General features: G+C 40.2%; 4 non-coding genes and 1 pseudogene across 4 annotated transcripts; all 5 read right to left on the bottom strand.

Moving 5' to 3' along the window:
* Window positions 1-16,313, bottom strand: part of LOC116762187 — a 382,117-nt pseudogene that overhangs the window by 192,681 nt on the left and 173,123 nt on the right.
* On the bottom strand, window positions 1,042-1,113 carry TRNAA-AGC. Its single transcript has one exon. It is a non-coding gene; the product is annotated as a tRNA-Ala (tRNA).
* TRNAA-CGC lies at window positions 6,458-6,529 on the bottom strand. The gene has a single exon. It is a non-coding gene; the product is annotated as a tRNA-Ala (tRNA).
* Window positions 11,698-11,770, bottom strand: TRNAK-UUU. The gene has a single exon. It is a non-coding gene; the product is annotated as a tRNA-Lys (tRNA).
* On the bottom strand, window positions 15,747-15,818 carry TRNAA-UGC. The gene has a single exon. It is a non-coding gene; the product is annotated as a tRNA-Ala (tRNA).

Raw genomic sequence — 16,313 nt, 5'->3', positions numbered from 1 at the left:
AAAGGATCGCAGCCATTATTATTTTTTTAACACTGGGCTCTTGTACCTCTAAGAATTTGGTACATTCCATCCCCTAAGGTTCAGGAGCCCTTAACTACAGCCAGGCAAGGGACGCCTGGAGCTGCTGGAGGCCTTGCTGAGAAATAAACGGAACAACAAAAAACTGTTTTCTAAATTTCCTTCCCTTGCTAATGTGACAAGGTGTCACAAATTGGAAGTTGAGACAAAAGCACCAAGATACAGGAGATGCTGCATTCCAAAGGGGAATAGCACTTCAACAAAACACACAAAGGAGCTAGCCAAAGAAAGTCCTTACCCACATGAGTGGTGTAAAAGGGCTAGGTTTAGAAAGAGAAGTGGATTTTTGGAGAGAATTAAAGTCAGTAACTTTAGAATCAGTGAGGCAAATTCAGAGATTACAAAAGAGATCAGTATAGAAGGAATCAAATCCACAGCGATGTGGACGCTGCGAGCTCTGGCAAAACGCACTGAGGGGGAAACATGTCTGCGTCGAAATGTTTCTACTTCACTCCTTTGTGCTCGATTTCTGAGAGAACTGTCACGTTTTAAGAAGCGAAATTTACCCAATACTTTCACAGCCTCCGGCCTGGGAAGAGTGTATTTTCTTTCTAGGGGAGCTTCCCGTGAAATCCATCTTTCTTATTGAGCCTCAGAGTATGAAACCTGAGACAGAAGCTCAGCCTTACCGTCCCATCTCCCGTTCGAAACCCCGCAGCAAAGTTAAGTGAAAATACTAATCCGTTCGCAAATCTTCCGTTTAGAGTTTACATGAATAACTGTCATTTTGTTTTTTCATGGAACAGGGACTAAAGTCACTCTTGATTTCACTTTGTGGAAGACCATCTCTAATCCCTGCTGAGGATGGAAAGGAATAAAATTTTTAAACGGAAAGGTTACTAGCATAACCCGAGCAAACTGTTAAGTACCTGGAGGCAAGATGGTTAATCTTCAGATTCTACAGGAATGGGCTGTGATCGTAAGGCAGAAGAGAATTGTTTCCGGAGCTAGGAAACAAAAGGTTGGAGATGCTGGGGATCGAACCCGGGACCTCATGCATGCTAAGCATGCGCTCTACCACTGAGCTACATCCCCATCGCGCTTGAAAGCTGTTTTCTAAACTACCTTCATGAAATAAAACACATTTACATTTTAAAACAAAATTATTTTGTTCTTTTCTAAACGATACAATTCTCACCTTCTATTTTATAGAACTCTGTTACCAAGGAATTCCTATTAACCTGTATCTTGCAGACATTCAGTGACTGATGAGAATACACTGATCTCGGAAATCTGAGTAGGAATCTCACAGACCCTCCTTTTCTGAGTGCTTGTCTCGTTTGCCGAAAGATATGTGGAACAAAGGAAAATTCCTTACAGGAAGGATAAAAAAAATACTTTGCCAATGACTGTCTCTAATTATGAAACCTACCAACCCATTCCCCTCCCCAATTCTGCACCCTAGTCCCGGACTCCAGAAACCGCTATGTAACTATTAGAAAACAAGGAGCCAATGAAGGTATTTCTGTTAGAAAAATAAATTCCTTCCACTCTTAGCAACTGGGAGGGCTAAAGGGTAAAGATGTTGGATTGCTTCCTAAGGCCTCTGATCCTCATTTTATCCAAAGAATACAAATCAAATCCAAGGAATACGAATCCTCGGATCTTGTTCTGATTCTTTGGAAAGAAAAGCCAGGAAGAAAGAAACGTGTTACTTTTAAGATCGAGGCAAAACCTCTGCTTCCGGGTTGCTTTATTTTTTCTGCAGAGGGAGTGGTCCTTTGGAATTCAGATCACTCTCAACAAGGGTCTCAACAAATCAAGAAGGTTTTATCCCTGCCTAGTTCTGGGAAGTCCCCGGATATAGTAACCTGTGAGCAAGCCTGGAAGAATGAATAAGAATGTCAAATAGAAAGGAAACGAAAACTGAGGATACAACATGCGTACAGGAGTGGAACTGTATGTAGTTCAGAACGGTGTGAGTTGGGAGGTGCAAGGTGGAGATGAAGGCAGAGAAATCAGCTTGACCAAGATGACACCTGCATTTCTCATCTTTTCACCTTGCTAAGAGAACCTAAATTTTATTCATGTAGTAGAGGTGGTGGTCCCAGACAGTTTACATAAAACATGAGTCATCTAAAATAATTATGGTTTTTCCATTTCTTTTTGCCAGGGACTCTTTTAATGGTAGATCCATGACCCTCTGGTGGATAAGTTACACTAGGCAATCAGCCTAAAATCTTCGGAATTTTTTCAGGATAAAAAGAAAAACGTGAGGAGAGCCACACATCTTAATTTAACATTGCTATTTGATTTTCAAATAGTAGTCTGCAAGCTTGAGAGAAACATAAAAATTGTATATTTTTTGTAAATAATGATTATTCCTTTAAGAGAAATGTTAAAAAGGCTTGCTGTGAATATTAGTTATCTATTGCTGAATAATACTCCAAAATGTACACGGTTAAAAAAAATAATATTTATTATCTCAGATTCTGTGGGTCAGGAACTCCAGTGTGGCTTGGCTGGGTAATTCTGGCACCAGGTGTCTCTTGAAGTTGAACTCAGGGTGTCTACTGTGCATGCAGTGCTCTGAAGGTTGGACTGCATCTGGAGGATCTGCTTCCAAGATGGCTCATTCACATGTGGGTAGGAAGCCTCAGCTCCCCCTCATGTCTTGGTGACTGACTCAAGTGGGAGAAGACTGCACAAGGGTGTGATGACCAGGAGGTAAGGATCATAGGGGGTCTTCTTGAAGGTTAGCTAAGACACTGTGTTATCCTTAATTGTATATCAGTACTTATTACAATACCCAGTGTAAGTGAATATTTGAATCATTTTTAAAATGTAAATGAGTGGATGGATAGAGAGATGGATGTTTGCATAAATGAATAAACAGGAGAATATTTTCAGTGGCTACTTAGGAAATTTTAAAAGTGAGAAATCATGAAATTTGGCTTCAATCCTCTCAATTCCATTCAAAGAAATGGAAAATGTATAAAAATGTATAACTTATCAAAGCTAACATAAAAAGTTATAGAAAATCTGATTTAATATATTGCCATTTAAAAAACTGAATCGGGAATTGAAGCAAAATTTCCATAAAATTTGATTTCCAGTCTGAGATCAATTTACTGGCATGTTCTATGAAATCGTAAAGGAAGCATTAACCTCTGTGTTGTACAAAATATTCTGAAAAACTATAAATTATTTTAGGAGATTAGTATAATACTGATACCAAAACCCAGTGGAGAAAATACAAGAAGGAAAAATTATAGGAGCATTTCACTATAAGTACAGAGACAAAAACGTATAAAAAACTAGCAAACAGACTTCCAGTTTCTGGTTCCATATATAAGGGGCTGGGAAGTCACCACTCCATTCTATCAAGAAGGAAAAAGCTGAGCAGACTGAAAAATCAACACGTCTTCCTGAATCTATAAGAGAGGTGTGGACACAGGGCAAACGGCTGCCCCCAAGAATGGAGAGATAGACAGGTGAATAAAGGGAGTGATGACTTACCTGAGCAGTGACTCACAAGTGGAAACCACAGGAAGAACCAAAACCTGAACTGTAATTGATAAATTGCTTAAGGATCCATGTAAGCAAGTCTGATAGTTAAAAACTCCAGGGACCCTGAGTCATGGCCAGGGCAGGGTGGAGGTGGCATCCCCACACTTCTGTGAGTTTTACCCCTAGGAGTTTGACCAGATTCTCACATTAAATATGCAAATATTGGGGGGAAATTCCTTCATGCTTCCAGCAGAGTGGGGAGAAGAGGAACCAAGTTGAAATATGCCAGAGCACTCTGTTGTTCTTAACAAGGCCTGCCTACTAAAGAATCGATTTAACCAGACCGTAACTTGCTGGGGTTTTGTCAGAGCCTAATTGTCCTGAAGGAAGGGAAATACTCAGTTCCAGCTGGCTCTAGGCTTTCACATGAGAGAAGGAAAAACCCAGCTCCAGCATACTCTAGCTATGTTGTCCCACCTAAGTCGGGGCATTTGCGGGGGCGGGGGGTACAACTGAGAAACAGTTGTGAAGTTCACGACCCAGAGGTAAAAGATCATTAAAAGACTGAGACCTAATCATTGGACTAGAGAAAGCTTCTCCTCCCCCAACATCTCACCACTACATTACTAAAGTCTTATATATCCTTTTATCAAGTAAACCATGTCAGGCTATACAGAAAAAATTACACAACATATCCAACGGCAAAAAACAGTTTGAAAAGGCAGAGCCAGAAGAGAACCAGACATTGCAGGGATGTTGGAATTATTAGACCAGAAATTTAAAACAACTATGACTAATATGCTAAAGGATCTAATGAATAAAGTAGATAGTATGCAAGAACAGATAGGCAATGTAAGATGAAAATCCTAAAATAAACAACGGAAAAAGAAATGTGAAAGATTAAAAACACAGTAATAGAAGGAAGAATGCCTTTGTCAGGTTTATTAGTAGAGTGGACATAAGTAAGGAAAGACTCTGAACTTGAGGCTATATCAATAGAAACCTCCAAAACTGAAAAACAAAGAAAACAAAGGCTAGGGAAAAAAAAAGAACAGAATACCCAAGGACTCTAGGGCAAGCACAAAAAATATAACATATGTGTAATGGGAATACCAGAAGGAAAAGAAAGAGGGAAAGGAGCAGAATATTTGAAATAATAATGACTGAGAATTTCCCCAAACTAATGTCAGACAGCAAACCACAGATCTAGGAAGTTCAGAGAGTGCCAAGAAGGATAAATGAAAAAAGAAACAAACAGAAAACTATATATAAGCATATCATTTTCAAACTACAGAAGATCAAATAGAAAGAAATTACTCCTGAAAGAAGTCAGAGGAAAAACAAAACAAAACATCTAGCCTATAGAGGAACCAAGGTAAGAATTACATTTCACTTCTAAGAAACCATGAAAACAAGAATAGATTAGAGTGAAATATTTAAAGTGTTGAGAGAAAAAACCACAGCCTAGAATTCTGTACCCTGCAAAATTTTCAAAAGTGAGGGAGAAATAAAAACTTTCTCAAACAAAAACGGAGGGAATGTGTTCCCTGTAGACCAGTCTTGCAAGACATGTTAAATGAAGTTTTTTAGAGACAAGGAAAATAATATAGGTCAGAAATTCAAATCTTCATAAGGAAAGGAAGAATATCAAAGAAGGATATGGGAAGGTAAATAAAAACTTTTATTTTCCTTAGTTGATCTCACAGATAACGGTTTGTTCAAAATTATAATAGCAACAATGTATTTGATTATATGGTTATACAAATATTGTATATATACTTATGTATGCTTATATATAACTGAAATAAATGATAGCAATGATACAATAGCTAGGAGGGAGGAAAAGTAGGATTTTTTTTTATTACAAGGGTATTTACACTACCTGTGAAGAAGTGTAGGGTTATTGGAAGGTGAACTTGGACTAATTGTAAATGTATACCACAAACTCTAGAGGGACCACTAAAAAAAGTTAAAGAATTATAACTGATAAGCTAAGAAAGGAGAAAAAAAAGGTTTTTGTGGTTCCTCAAAAAATTAAAAATAGAGCTACCATATGATGCAGCAATTTCACACCTGGGTATACATTATTAATATTGTGATTTATAATAAGAAATGTATATTTGGCCTTCAGACCTGCTGCTGGCACAGAGCTCCTAAAATCCTTAGAATTTCCTAAGTGAAGAGAGAGACAAAGGTGTTTTTGTTATGTTAATGAGGTGAGCTTTGGCCTGCTTCTAGAGTTAGGGGCTGGTTGCTAGGAGAACAGTCATGCTATTAAGGGTGCCTTCCATTTCCACAGGCTATTCCTAACCTTTACTACATTTCCAGACCTCCTGTACTGGACTGTGACCAGTTTTTCTGCACAGAAACGTTGAGCAATGCCAAAGACACAGTGAGAAATAAAATGGTAACTAGGTTAGTAACTATGCATAAAGAAATTCCTCTATGGTCATAGGGTGTACCCTTGAATACTGATGTGCAACTACCACATCAATACTAAACACATGATACCTTCTCCTCCCCTTAAAAAAAATTACTGAGATATTTTATTTTTACTGATTATTTTCCAGTGGATAGTGGGAATGGATAGGACCTCCTTTAATTGAGCTAAATAAATCTTTGATACGCAGCTGTATTCCCTTTTCCTGGGTGCATTCATAGGATGAATTTACTTGTGAATTGTCCCTCTGGCTTTGTACTACTCACTGCGTAATAAGACACCCCAAGGAAGTTTCCAGGAAGCAGGGGAAATGGCGGTGTTTATTTAACAAAACGGAAGAGAAATAAGCACATAGATGGAAAATAGCTCGATTTAAAGGGAATGATAATGGGAGAAAAATGAGAAAGAGCTAGAATATTTTATTTAATAATGTAAGGCCAAAGGCCGAAAACGAGAACGAAGGCTGACAACGAAAACGAGAGGACCTACTGGAGATGCCGGGGATCGAACCCGGGGCCTCATACATGCGAAGCATGCGCTCTACCACTGAGCTACATCCCCTGCTGGATGCCAGCTACTGGGCAGCATTCCTGTCCCTTTAAAATCTCAAAGCGTTGTGCACAATTTTGGGGTTTTTTGTTTCCAACTAGAGAGTAGCCGTCATTGAAGACGAATTACATCTAAAGCCTCTTTCGGATTATATCCAAGTAGCCCCCTTCCGAGACCCGTCGACAACATCCAACTCGTATTGTTACTGAGAACAGAGCCCAATTTTAGTAGCTTCAGCACAATTTTTATTTTAGTCGTTTCAGCACAATTGTTTTTTCTCCCGTCAGTCAAATCAAACCCCCGGTGGAAAGAACTGAGGGATTTTTCAGGACCCTTTGAAAAATGGTCTACGAGCCAAAACAAAGGCTCATGGAAAATGCGGCCCAATTTTTTTGCAGCAGAGTAAGTTGAATGGTCAAATGAATCTTTGGAGCTGCGTCTTCCAACTTGATCCCGCTTGGAGGAAAAAAAAAAAAAGAAAATTGTCCAGATAGATGAAATGTGAAAATCCTGCCTTCATATTTGTCCCCAGAGGCAACGGCTTGTCCCACAGAGGCCTTCGAGTCCACCTGACCACAGATAACCGGAGTGGTTATCTGTGAACTTTGGCTTCATGAAGAATCTTAGATTTAAAGAAGCCCGCATTCCTTTGTTTCCCCCTTTCCTTTATCCAGTGGCCAGCTTCTCGTTCCGCAGCCTACTTTACCCCGTGGAAGAATGAACGTGGACAAGACCTCCTAAACCAGCATCCGGGTCCGGAGCGCTTCTGCACCCGCAGCCCCGCTGCACTACTACAATCTACTGAAAAGGCTTTTCTGACCCCAGACCCAGCTGCAGTGATTTTTGTCTCTCACTTCAGAAGTCATACAGCAGAGAACAGAAGCTCTTCAAAAGTGAAAATGGCAACACCAAAGGCACGATTCATGATGATAAATAGGACTTCATTAAAATTAAAAATTACTGCTGCTCTGAGAAAGACACTGTTAAGACATGGGCTGGGAGAAAATATTTGCAAAACACGAATCTGATAAAGGGATGGTATCTAAAATATACAACGAACTCTTAAAACTCAACAAGAAAATGAAAAGCCGATTATAAATCAGGCAACGTATCTGAACAGATACCTCATTAAAGAAGAAACATAGATGGCAGATAACCATATAAAATGATGCTCCACATCGTACGTCATCAGGGAATTGTAAATTAAAGCAACAATGAGATACTACTACACACCTATTGGAATAGCCAAAATACAGAACACTGACAATACCAAATGCTAGGGAGTTGTACGAACCCTACTCCATTAGTTTCCCTCAGATATTTACCTACCCACAGTTTTCTGCCCTCAAAAGCCTTTAAAACCCTTTTCATTTATCTCATCACTTCTCTACAAATTTATTTTTCTTTCCTAAGACACTATATAAGCTCAGGGCTAACTACCCCTTTGAGTCATTTATCATTGAATCCTCCCATGTGTATGCATGATGCATGCATTAATAAACTTTTGTTTCTCTGTTGTTAATCTGTTTTTTGTCGCTTTTATTTGCACAGTTCCAATCAACAAAGTTAAGACAGGTAGAGGAAAAGATGTTTTTTCCCCTCTTCTACACTATTTTATCATCCTAAATCCCAAATTGAGAATATTGAAGAGCCAACAGCCAACCAATGAGGGAAAATATACAATGTGCCTTTATTGTTTAAGCCACTGAGATTTTGTGGATGTTTTCTTTTACATCATGATCAAGCCTATGCTGAGTGACACGGGGAAATTATGCCTTTTGTTATATGAATAGCAATTCTATTTTCCCAGTCTGAATTTTTCATTGACTTTGCTTGTGTATTTTTACTTTGTTTTACAGGAGGTTTTGTTTTGTTCTGTTTTACTCTATTATTATTCAAATAATACATATTTATTGCAGAAAATTTGGAAAGTAAGAAAAGGATAAAACTACTAAACAAACTCTACCTATACTCTTACCACTCTTTCAGAAGCTCTCTTGAAATCAAATTTGTTAAAATTTTCCTTTAAATAATTTTGGATTTTTTTTTTTTTTTTTTTTTTAATATAGACGCGCAGGCTCAGCGGCCATGGCTCACGGGCCCAGCCACTCCGCGGCATGTGGGATCTTCCCGGACCGCGGCACGAACCCCTGTGCCTTACATCGGCAGGCGGACTCAACCACTGCGCCACCAGGTAAGCCCTAATTTTGGATTTTTGAATCACAATTGATTCAATAGCCTTCCCCACTCCAAAGTTATTAAAAATTTCACATGTGTTTTTGAAGTACTAGTAAGTTTTGTTTTCATAAATCTCAAACACCATTTAGAATTCATCCTGCTGTGAGTTGTGGGATATGGAGTCAATACTTTTTTTCCAGGTAACTACCCAGCTTTTGCCACACCAATGATTAAATAGTACATTTTTATCCATAACGGGGGATTATAACCCATTGTGCTCAGTAATTACCGTCAGAAATAAAGTATGGATACATAATATTTGAATTGTGCAATTTATCTAACAGACACACATAGAACTCCTGATGAGAACAGAGTTCCCTCATAATCAAAATAGCATTATACCAATTAGAAGACTCTAAAGCCCAACTAATATTCTTTGTTTTACTCTCCTCCCTCCTTTTTTTTCCCTGAAAGATATTGTAACTCTCTTTCTTTTCAAATGTGTATCTGAATTTCCTTTCAGATGAAAATTTTACCTTGTTTATGATAAAGTCCTTTGTTGAAAATATGTATATCTGAATCTCTTTTCAAATATATATTTTATCTTTTTACTGTGACACACTGTTTTCAAAGCATATACGTACTTGAATAGCTTTTTTAAAGTATATATCAACCTTTTGAAGTTGACTTTCTTGTGAACAAAAGGATCTCTCTCCCCAGTGGCTCCCAAAGTAATTTCTTGAAAACTGAGGGATTCAGAGTCTTGTGGAAATGTGACCACTGACTTAGAAATTTTAAGTATGGCTTTCTGTTTACAGGAAGTAATGGGGGGAATATCCACTGGCAGAAATATCCAATGGCATGTTTCCTCTCAAGTCTTAACACATGCATTTTTATGAGCGAATGATTTGGGTAGAAGACAATCTCTGTCACTCACAGGAAAACATATATTAGTCTTTAGGTATAGGAAAGATAAAGGATGGTAAAAGGATATTAAATATTAGCACTTTATCAGAAAGAATTCAGGTAACCTTACATAGTGGCAATTTACCAGTATTTGCACATAGCCGCTCCTGGACTGTAGTTCTCAATAAGTTCCCAAATAAAACTGAAACTCATAGCTCCCGCATTGTGCATTTTTATTTCAGTTGACACATGTCGACTGGAAAAAAAAAAAAACCACAATGTGAGAGTTGTGAGTTAAGTTTTATTTGGGGCAAAGTGAGGACTATAGCCCAGGAGACTGTCTCAGATAGCTCTGAGGAACGGCTCCGAAGACGTAGGGAGGAAGGTCAGTATTATAAAAGATTCTGGTGAAGGGGGTACGCGCTGTTAAGCACACATTTTGGCAGAGGCTTGCTGATGTCACTGTTAATGATTTTAGTGCTTTTCTAGATATGATAAGATGTAAAAATTTGGGCTCATAAAATCTCCTGAAAATATCTAACTATTTGAAGGCCTGTTGTGCCAGTTTTTCCCAGAGCACAGAGTGCCTCATTTCTGATCTCCACTGCAAACTCCTTTCAGGGTGTGTTGAAGGTCAGCGGCTGCAGTGGCTAGTGATTTAGTCCTTGTAGAGACAGATGGCAAGTGCCAATTTTTAGTTGGCATGCCTCACAAATATGAGTGAAATTTTGCATATAGATTTTGAGTTGAGTTACAAAACTGCTCTAATTTGCACATCTATATATTTTCTTCTGTTTATTCAAATGCATTAATCCTTAGAACTCTGCTATCCAATATGGTAGCCACTAGCACATGTGATTCTTGAGTACTTGAAATATGACCAATCCAACTTGAGATGTACTGTAACTGTAAAGTACACAGCAGATTTCAAAGACTTAGTAAGAAAAAAAAAGAATGTAAATTATCTAGGTAATATGCCTTTATATGGATTATTTATTGAGATGATAATATTTTAGGTATACTGAATTAAATAAAATGTTATTAACTTCACTTGTTTCTTTTTACTTTTTTCAATGTGACTAGAAAATTTTAAATTATATATGTGGTTGGCATTTGTGCCTCATATTATATTGGGCAGTGCTTCCCAATTTACCGTGCTTTTGCTTATATCAGGAATGTACAAGACCCCACTTGGAATCCAGTTTGCTTCTGTCATAATGTAATGATTTACCAGGGACAATGGACATGATCCTAATTGTGCTTTACCCCAAGACGCAGAGGCAAATTAAAGCCAGCCCCATTTCCCCACCCCACACATTTCTCTCCCTCATTGAGACCTGTCACTTTTCTGTTTCCTATTCCTTATTCTGGCAGTCAGATGAATCTATTGGACAAACTGAGAGACAAGTTCTTCCCGACAAATGGGGTCCTTCCAAGTTCAAAATCTACTTCATGGAATTTCTGTGAACATGAACAAAACTCTCATATGGTCAGAAGCGGGCAAAAAGGAGATGAGATACCAATCACCTCACCTAGATTTCTAAGCATTTCCCGGGATTTCTAAGGAAGTTCAAGGAACAATATACTAGAGTCCAAGATTAGTCTAGCTTAATACATCTTTTTTCCGGGAATACCGTTAATGAGTTCCCAATCTTCAAATGACAATATGCCCTTTTACATTCTTCCTCTACATACTGTCTCTCTTTTCCATAATAATAAAACCCCTCCCAATCACAGATTGCTGCAGAGTTGCCATCTTAGGGATCACTGTGGTTGCCAAATATCTCCACAAGACTCCATCTTAAATTTTCTTAAACAGGCATCTTAATCATGTTTAAACCCAAGCTACTACTCGTTCCAAGCTCGATCTAACACCCACAAACCAAAAGCACAACAGACTGCCAAGAGGTATAAGGGGATTCATTCTTCTTCGCACACATTCCACGGTCGAAACCCCCACCCCAACCGCCTTCTCCTGTTTACTTGGGCGAAGGTATGAAACATTTAGGATTAATCTGCTTTCCTCTGGCAGTTCATAGCCCAGAACAGGGACTTTTTTTTTTTTTTTAGATGTTAGGAAAGAAAAGCACAACTTCCGCCCGAACAGGGACTTGAACCCTGGACCCTCAGATTAAAAGTCTGATGCTCTACCGACTGAGCTACCCGGGCCCACGAGACGCAACTTTCTCTTATGGCCTAGTAAAGGTAAGTTCGTTAGGTTGGTTTCAATTTTGAGTTCTCAAAGCATTAAAAAAAAAGTCGCCGGCACAAGTACCTCCACATACTCAAGCCAAAAGCAGCCGGCGGATCTCACTTCTACACTAACTAGCTGCCACCACAACAGGCAACACGTTTGAAACAATTTGACTTCCGTCAAAAATCCAGCGCTCTGAGGAGCTACCTCAGCTATTGAAAGAGCCCCACGATGCTCTCAAAAGCCAACAGTTTGGGTAAAAATGAGGGGGATCTTCTTGTGGGACAAAAGTTTGCTGCTCACTTCCCTAAAATCACGGAAAGCCAACATTTTCTTGTACCTATAGGATACAAAGAAGAGAGATGGAGCTTGGACACGTCCTTCCTACCCATCTACCCAAATCCTATTCATGTTGAGAGATTCATATTCAAGCCCTCTTCGCCCTACTTCGCTAACTCCAACCTCGCCTCCTCCCTCTTCCCATTCACGCACTGCTTCGCCTTTCCGCTCTGGTCCACTCTGCCAGCTCCTGCGTGGGATCTTCCCAATAACTCAGTCCACTCCATCCAGGTTCCGGGTTTTTGACACTCCAGTCAGGGTTTCCCAGACCTGCCAGATTTTGAGTCTGCGGAGCTTTCTAATAGTATAAATTACTGTCCGGCCTCTTCTAAATATGATTTCGGACTTCATCCAAAATTCATATCTGGGTTACCTGTCGGACAAAATAGGCGGAAAGTGGTTTTGCGCCTGAGTGCCTGAGGTGTGAGCTGCTCTCTAGGCATACAAAGTGCCAGTTCCTTTCCCAGCCCACACATTTCCCTGCTCTCTCACATTCCGGAGAGAATTCCGTCCGAAAGAGGTTGTGTATTCTGTTTCCTCCTTCCTCTTCCCTCCTTCTGTCTTTCAAAACAGAACCTCAGTGAGGAAAGCAGTTGCCGGGTCCCGGCCGAGTTGCTGCCCTAGGTTTGCTACACACTCTCTGTCGCTCTGCATTTCTTGGTAGGTTTTGTAAATTCTTCCCGCTCTGTCATCTCTTTTCTTCCGGAAGGACCTAAATCCCCCTCTATCCGCCCCGTCCCTACCACCCTTCCGCAATACTTAACGCTGAGGATTTCCCTACTGGCGCAGTGGTTAAGAATTCACCTACCTAAAGCTAGGGACTAAGGGTTTGAGCCCTGGTCCAGGAAGATCCCCCATGCCGCGGAACAACTAAACTCGAGTGCCACAATTAGCCTGTGCTCTAAAGCCCGCGAGCCACAACTATGGAGCCCACGTGCTACAAATACTGAAGCCAGAAATACTTGACTTTTCTTCTTTGTATTCTTCTGCATTACCTCTGTGGTCTTTTAGGCAGCTTTGGAGGCAGAGGAGGATGAAGTTGGGGGAAAGGAAGAATTTGAAGACAAGAAAAATGCCCCATTCCTGGGACTTTCCTTGGTGATGGAATGGAAATGCCTTCCTGAGAGCTAGCTGTGGAGCAGACTTTGAAGCAAGCTGAGAGAAGTAGGGAAGATACCCGAAGCAGAAACAAAGAGCCACAAGGTCCGAAATCAATCTAAAGCCAGCCATTCTTTTGTTTTCCTGCAATGCATACCAATAACTCCTAATTCTCCAATTCCAATGGGTCTTTTTCAGTCCGTGTGCTACTCTCATCTCAGGCGCCTTCTCTTCCATAGCCACGTGAAAATCCAGGTCTCTAGATGCAAGCTATCTGCTGAATTATAGACTCAGGTATGACCTTGCTTACGAGACATCTTCATCATCATGAAGTTGCTTCCTACACATTTCAAATTCATCTCATGTTCAAACAGTGCCAGAACCAGTGATTGTCTGTGGCAGACACTTACCCCTTTTCCTTTAGTAGCTGAAGGTTTTGTCTTCTCTTTCCATCTGTACCTAAATTTCCAGAGGTAACTTTCTGAGTTCCCTTCTTTGTACTCACTCCCCTGAATTTTTTGCTAGGTCTCTGGCAGTCAGGAGCAGCGGAGGTACAGTCCCCTGCTGTGATGATGTGGGAAACCGGTGGTACCATGGAGATGACCAGAGAAGGAGTAACAAATCCCAAGGTCAAAGCTGAAGCCACTTGAGGCACACCGACCATCAGGGAGCCAAAGGTGAACCTTAGAGGTCCTAGGTATTAGTTATTTTCTTTCCCTGGGAAAAGTGCCCAGAATATGGATTCCCTTGGGGGCTACAGTGTCTACAGTCCCAGTGCTCTTCAGAGACTTTCTGTCTTTCATGATTCTGCCCACTGCCTTCATTTATCTGAGACTGTATGGAGGCTCCATGTTTAATCCAGTGAGTATGAAGAGGAAGAGAGAGAATATGCATCAGGGTTCCTGGCACAGAAAACACCAAGGGCAAGCTTTTGTTCTCTGCCAGGAGCTGCTAGGAGCCACTGGAAGGAAAATAAAGAGGACAACAGATAGCTCACTCAAAAAGGAATTTAAAAGCAGTCTCTACTTGGCATCTGCCCTAAAATAGACACTGCTTTGTAAAAGCATTTCTCAACTGGGAGGGTCCAAAAACGATGCCCTTGGATGTCTGTGCTTTAGGAGTTTATAGCAGCTGCTGGGTAAACTGGGCATCCTAAGGTCCAGTGTCTGTGGAGTCCTGTCTTCTCATCTTCCACTGTGAGTTGCTAATCCTACCCTCTCAGCCCTCCTAGCCTTTGAGAGGCTAACTGGAAATCTTTTTTGTTTGTACACATGAACCAGCTTCCCTCCCTCTGCAAAATTCAGCTTTTACATTATTCTACTTTTTTGATACACAAACTAGCAACCAAAAAAAAAAAACTGAAAATGGAACTGATTTTGATATATTCACCTAATGTACAATTATGTATAGCAACAAAGTTGTTGTATAATTTTAATTAGCTCTTTGTTTATACCAATAGTGTTTATTTTAGGAAACACAAGAAAATTATGCATCCGTCTGTTTTTATCCCTCCCTCTTCATCTCCCCAACCCTGCACACACTACCGCTTTGGTTGCATCTCAGAAATCTTTGGTGTGATGTTAAATCATGTATTCCTCTTTATGACTTTATTTAAAATTCTAAAAACAAGAAACTGGAATTCCGTGGGCAAATGTAGGAAATGTAGAAGGGAAGACATTTTAATTCATTACTCGCCAATATCCTTGCAGCTTTATTTCAGCCAGGAGTGTGTGTATGGGGTTGGGTGTTTTCTACTACCTGGTCTGTTAAAATCTCCAATGAGACCCAATTTATCATCTGCCAAAATCCAGCTTCTAACAAAAAATTTTAATGCCTTAAGCCTAATTTCCACCCAAATCAAACTATTCCTGCCAGCTAATAGCTTCCAACCCTGAAGCTTCCAATTATGTTCCCAATGTTCACGTTGACAGTCTCATCATTCCTTAGCACTGCTGTTTGGGTTGTTCAATGTTCTCTCAGTCACTCACTCAGAAAGATTTGGGACCCACTTCCCCCACCTCAACTGCTTGCGTCCAGTAATGGATGGAGGGGTGGAGGGAAAGGAGGTGGGGATGAGAAGGGGGAGGCAGGGGAGGCAGGTGAAAGCTTTTCTCTTGTCTGTTAGATGATGCAGATCTGACTGCTCATACAACTAAACAAACTAAAAGAATAGGGCCGTTTCTATTCCCCTTTATTCTGTCCTTTTTCTGTTCTGTCTTTATTTGCATATGCCAGTTGTGGTGGGAGGCTTCTTGCTTTGGAAGTGAAATGTCTGATGGGAATGTCTTTCTTTTCCTTTCTTCCCTTCTTCCCTCCCTCCCTCCCTCCCTCCCTCCCTCCCTTCCTTCCTTCCTTCCTCTCTTCCTCTCTCTCTCCTTCTTCTTGTCTTTATTTTGCTGTTGCCCCGCCCTGGGAGGTGATAAGCCAGAGGCAGCAAAAATGGGAAAACTATAAAAGCAATCCACTGCCCTTCTTTTCGCAGAGGATATGAGAAAAGGGGTTGATAAATTTAAGTGGAGGTGCCAGGGATTGAACCAGGGACCTCGTACATGCAAAGCACACGCTCTACCACTGAGCTACACCCCCATACCTCTACCTCTTTCTAGCTATTTCATAAAATATTATTTCTCCATCTTTTTTTTTTTTTTGTAAGCTAAGAGTTCTCTGGAGAAAGTCTATCAGGTTAAATTACACTATTTCTGAAATTACTAAACTGGATACAGTCTAGTGGCTTCTCCCTGGCCTGCAGTTATTTAATTAACCCAGGAACAGTTGAAAGAATAATGCTTTCTAAGAGATAATTGACTGAGAATGTCTTACTTTTTTCTTTTTCTCTCTTTCTGTTCTTTTTCCTTCATGCTCCTAAATAATACTACCAATGGAATTGATTGCTCAAGCTTGATGTTGTGAATCTGCCATGTTTGTCGTTTTGGGTTCAGGAAATCCTGAATGAGCCAGATCTTTCTTTTTTGTTTCCTTCAATTAAATGTTCCTTGGGAAAACAGACATCACCAATGATGATGAGGCCCTTAGAGTGGAAAGGGATCAGGAGCAAATGGGTATGAAGTTAACTGTGCTATG

Source organism: Phocoena sinus, chromosome 11 (assembly GCF_008692025.1).
Source record: "Phocoena sinus isolate mPhoSin1 chromosome 11, mPhoSin1.pri, whole genome shotgun sequence".
NCBI lineage: Eukaryota > Metazoa > Chordata > Mammalia > Artiodactyla > Phocoenidae > Phocoena > Phocoena sinus.
Note: the sequence above shows the minus strand (reverse complement) of the source record. Positions and strands in the feature narration are given on the sequence as shown.